At 41.5% G+C, this 5,504-nt stretch overlaps 1 long non-coding RNA gene across 1 annotated transcript; it reads left to right on the forward strand.

The window, feature by feature from the left end:
- Positions 1-28: 28 nt before the first annotated feature.
- LOC113455731 lies at positions 29-5,249 on the forward strand. The gene is made up of 3 exons (XR_003376719.1): positions 29-49; positions 1,011-1,055; positions 3,682-5,249. It is a non-coding gene; the product is annotated as an uncharacterized LOC113455731 (long non-coding RNA).
- Positions 5,250-5,504: the final 255 nt, after the last annotated feature.

Below are 5,504 nucleotides of genomic sequence, written 5' to 3' on the forward strand. Positions count from 1 at the left end.
TCTCTCTCTCTCTCTCTCTCTCTCTCTGCAGGTGCTCTCCAGCCTCGAGGTCAGAACAGGTTTTCTTTTCCCACCCTGGGGATCCGGGGATAGAATTCAGGCCTTCAGAGTTGCTCTGAGGGTCACTAGAACTGGGAAGGAATCCAGGGAGGCTCCATGAAGGGAAACTTGGAGCTCTTCCTAAGGTTTGCTGCTTCCTGACACCACATAGAAGGCCTCGTGGTGGTCTCTCGTCATCTCCCTCATCACTTAGATCATCACCCTTCAGACACCATCTGATGTGCAACAGAATCTGGCTCAAACTCTCTTCAGAAATAACATTTCCACCCTGAAAGTTTTCCCGGGGTTCATCAAATCCTGGGAAACTAAACAGAAATTCCCATTTGTTTGTTTATGTTTTTTCGAGACAGGGTGTCCCTGTGTAACAGCTCTGGTATCTCTGGAACTCACTCTGTAGACCAGGCTGGCCTCGAACTCACAGAGATCTACCTGCATCTGCCTCCCTCCCGAGTCCACTGTGATTAAAGGCGTGTGCCACCACCACCCGGTAAATTCCCAATTCTTAAGTAATAGTTTCCCATACCTAACTTTTTAGTCACCTGGGTATAAATATCCTTTATGGAGATTTTTATTCATAGAATGAGGGAAATTTTCAGGCTTTGTTCTCTTTTCTATTTATAAAAAATATTTTCATTATAACACTAAGGAGGATCTCCAAGGCTTTAGTTACTGCAGAATTGATATCCAGAGTAATTGGTAAAGTGATTGAGGGCTACCCTTGCCCATGTACTTTTGAAGTACTCTCTTGGTAATCTCCCCCCCCCCCAACACACACACACAAACACATATGCACACACACACACACACACACACAGACAGATACAGTTCCCACTTTGTGGATGAAGAAATAGACTTAGATTAAAAGACTGCAACTAAACAAGGGTAGAAAATATACAAAGTAGGATTCAAAACCCAGGATTCTGACTCCAAGCCTGTATTTACTTTGCCAGATCTTGTTGCCTCTGGAATTGTGAAGTTTGAACATACAATTCAAGGTACAACCCACTGAAAATGTCCAGTTTAAAATGCAGATTTCCTCTTCATTTTTTGTGTGTGTTTATTAGTCTCCAATTTAGCTAATCTGCTGTAACTTATGTGTAAAGAGTAAAGTTGTTTTTATAAATTAAACCTGTTGCTTAGAAATGTTATTAAAAGTAGTACATGTATTAGGTTTGTAATAATGTCACATCATCAATTAAAGATTGTTAAGTGGCTGTGACTAGGCCGCTAACATAGAGAGGCAGAAATCCCTAGTCTTTTCTGGTTGGAAAAGGAATTTGTCAGGGCGCTGCCCAGCATACTTTGTCCTCACTGTTGAAACTCATGCACTCAGCAGAAAGCAGCAAGCAGAACCGGTTAGCACCAGGAGCGGACTTTCCAGTCTTGGCACATGATGATGATGAGCTCATAGACTTCCTTACAGCTGGCTTCTGTTTTTCTTCCTTTCAAAGGTGTTACCAGTTCGTTTTGAAAATTGGGTATTTTGACAGTCTGCACCATCACTTCAAATAATAATCACAGATAAAGCCTACACACAAGTTTTTCAGCAGTTAGAGAGTTGTTTGTCTGAGTGAAAAGCAGTAACAAAGAATGACAACCAGGCAGAAAATTCTGTCTGCTGCAGACAGGTGAACTGATAGGATAACAATGTCAGCATGTGGCTGGCAGCCGAATTTAAACGTGCTCGGGGTTTCTCTGATGACGTTGTAGAAGGCGGACATCTGTTGAGTTTCACACTCTGCACTGGATCGTACAATGTTTTCTTCATTTATCAGATTTTAACTCTTTACACTGATCCAAACCATGAATTATAAATAGTAACAAAGCCCTCCTGTAAGCTAGCATGTTTCTGGTGACTGTGACCCACTCACAGTTAACCTTTTGGAGTAAGGTTAGCTGACATTTATCTAGTACTTCCCAAGTACTTTTCGCAAATTAACCCTTATCACAGCCCCTGTGAGGGAGAAGTTATTCTGTATTTTACAGATGAGGAGTCTGAGAAGCATACCCACAGCCCTGCTTCCCGAGGGATGGCTGGTGCTGCATTTAGGTCATGCGGTTTGGCTTTTACACCTTTAGGCGCTTAGCAAACTGTCTCCCTAGAGTACTGTGTTTAAAAAGACATTCTATATCACTGGGTAGTGGTGGCACATGTCTTTAGTCCCAGCAGCTGGAAGGCACACGCAGGTGAATCTCTGAGTAAGAATACTTTCTTCCATTGTTTGAATATGAAATGTACCCCACAGTCTTATCTGTTTGAACAGTACCCCCCTCCCCCAATTGGGTGCTCCACTTTAGGAGTTTGTAGAACCTTTGAGACTGACCCAGCAAGCAGAAGTGGGCTATATGGGAGGTACTGGAAGGTTCCAGCTCGAACTGCCCTTTTCCTCCTCTGTATCTCAAACTCCTGCCACCATAAATGGAGCTGCCCAGATGTAACATGAAGGGGTCCTGCTTGTTGTTAGGGTTTTTGTCCCTCCCGGTACCCCACAACTATTTAGCCCCAAAGAAAATCACACATAGGTCTCCATAAATTATAAGCTGATTGGCCCATTAGCTCTAGCCTCTCACTAGCTAACTCTCATATCTTGATTAACCCATTTTTCTGAACTATGTTAGCCATGTGGCTCAGTACCTTTTTCAGTAGGGCAGATCACATCCTGCTGCTTTGGTGGTCTGGGCAGGAGTGGGGGGAATCAACGTCCTCCTTCCCAGAATTCTCCTGTTCTCTTTGCATCATTTCTACTTCCTGTCTGGTTTTCCCGCCTATACTTCCTACCTGGCCAATCGGCGTTTATTTATAACATGATTGACAGAATACAGACAACTCTCCTGCACCACCCAGACCTGTACCCTTCTGAACCCTAGCAAAATAAACCCTTTCTTCCTGAGTTGTGCCTGTCGGGGATCTTGTCACAGCAACATAGGTGATGAGTATGACATTTATTATTATCTTTTTCCCTTCCAGTCTTTACACCAAATATTGACATTTTAATTTATCTGGTGTTAATTATACTCAATTAATTCAAATTTACTGAATTTATAAAGTGTATTATATATGTGTGTGTATATAAAACAACCAAAAATATAAATTTGATTTTTGGTTGTGAGCCTAGCCTTTGATGACTGAGCCAGCTCTCCAGTCCCAAAATATACATTTTAAGCTGAAGATTTTTGTACTGCAGTTAAAATTACTGTCACTAGTTGACTCAAAAGTTCTCTATTAGCAGGCACCATTAAACCTTACTCACTCCTCACAGGATGTCTTTAAAGGTTACTTAGTAGTTTTAATTTTAATGGCTAAAATCATTAAGCAGGGTTAGAGACTTGGAAAATTCAAAGAATAATCACTAGGAATAAAAGAGAAGATTGGGTAATAAAGGAATTTAAAAGGGGTGTATAAAAGTTAAAGGTTATCGCAAAATGTTTTTAGTATAAAAACTAAGAAAGCAGTAACAAAGGCTCTTTACAGAGAGTCCTATGAAGTGTTTATAATGATCAGAACTGTAAACCATCTTCCCTCCAGCGGAAGGTAAAGCAGGCTGTTGCAAACCAAAGGGAGCTGTGAAGTCCCTGCACAGCCAGCAGTCGCCCTTCTCTAAACCTCCTCTCTGTCATCAGTTTAGATCTGAGCACAGCGTCAGAAGCAGGCTGCTGAGGAGACAGAGGGAAGCACAATGGCTGTTCTTGGTTGCTGGCTTGAGTCCAGAAATGGAGGACACAGCTGTCAGAGCTTTCTGCTTGGTTTGAAGAGGGAATCCAGACCTTCGAGTGGGAGGACACGGGCCTGTGATCCGGACCTTGAGGGGAGAAGGCACACCTTTAATCTGGGCCAGACCTCCTACTGATATAAGGAATAGCAGAAGGAAGCTTCTCTCTTGCCTTGCCAGCACGCCCATCCCTTCACTGACATTGGAGCCTATGTCTTTGGGACTCCAGCATATACTGAAGACCAGCCGAGACATCCAGCACTGTGGACTGAGCAACTATTGGATTCTGAAACTTTGTGTGTTCACAGCCATTGTAACAGACTGCAGCCTGTAAGATGTTTCAGTAAACCCCCTTTATATACATAGAAAGAGATTCATTCTAGATGTTCTGTTACTCTAAAGAACCCTGACTAATAAATACAGGAAACAAAGCAAGTAACTCCAAAAGTTGGTTTTACATTCTCAGAAGAAATAAGGCAGTTAGGTAGAGCTCAGTAAAGCTGATCCTCAGGTATGCACTCCTCGTCTATGGGTAGAGAGGGCATTTCAACATGCAGCTTGCCTGCAAAGAGCAGATAATGTTCTCGACAGTTTTTATAACACAATCTAGCATTTCAGGGAAATCTACAAATGTGCCAAATAATCAGATTTCCCATAGTAACTCAAATATGTGTCTTTGACCTACATTAGGGCCAGTGACAAGAGGTCACTGTGTCTGTACATGTAACTTAGTACTCAAAAAGCTGAGGCAGCCTGTGCTTCATAGCAAGATCCTATCTCAAAAATTTTTCTTTTGACATTTGCAGACCAAAACCAAACAAATGAACAAAAAAACTTCTTGGTGTATATATGATATTTATGATAAAAAAACAGAACTATATATAGATGATTGAGATTATAAAAACTCCTAAAATATTTCTGGTAACAAGGAAGGTCGCATGGATTATTAGTTAAAAGTATATCAAACATTGCTAACTTAAGATATGTAACTATCTCATCATCTATAATTCTATTTTGGAAATGTGAAAAATACAGACTATCTAACTTTTGAGGTTTGTCAGAGGCCTACTTTTGTTGAGAAGATGCTGTCATGTTTGTGAGGACAGTTGTCTATGTTGTAGATGTTCTGGGAAGAGAGGTGCAGTTCTCTGGAACTGGGCGGTCACTTTATATGGCCTGAGTCAGAGGGTGTGAGACTATCAGAAATTGTTAAATGTGATTGAACTTTTTAATGGCCAAGGCCCTAGGTGTGATCTATAGACAAAACACAACAGAACCATAACAGGTTTAAAAACTACTGAACAAATAAATACTCATGAAATGCCCTGAGACCATCAACAGTGAGAAGATGCTCTGGGGCTTGGCCAAGAGAGCTTTGCTGTGGCAAGTGGTGAGTGGAGCTGCCAAGAGCCAATGCTATTAAAACCTTTTCTCCTCCTCTTCTTCTTTTCTTCTTCTCCCTCCTCCTCTTCCTCCTCTTTACTGTCGTCATCATTGTTTTGCTTTTGTTTTTGTTTTTAAGATGGGGGTCTTTCTGTGTATCCCTGGTTGTCCTAGAACTTGCTATGTAGACCAGATTGGCCTCAAACTCACAGCAATCTGCCTGCAGTTGCCATCCAATGCTAAGAACCTTTTCAGTGGCTGAGAGCTTACCCAGCATGCTCTTGGTTCAATTTCCAGTAACACCAATTTTTTTTTCTATTCTGAAATGTAATCGCATGCTTTAATAATTAA

This window comes from Microtus ochrogaster, unplaced genomic scaffold (assembly GCF_000317375.1).
Source record: "Microtus ochrogaster isolate Prairie Vole_2 unplaced genomic scaffold, MicOch1.0 UNK97, whole genome shotgun sequence".
NCBI classification, from domain to species: Eukaryota; Metazoa; Chordata; class Mammalia; order Rodentia; family Cricetidae; genus Microtus; species Microtus ochrogaster.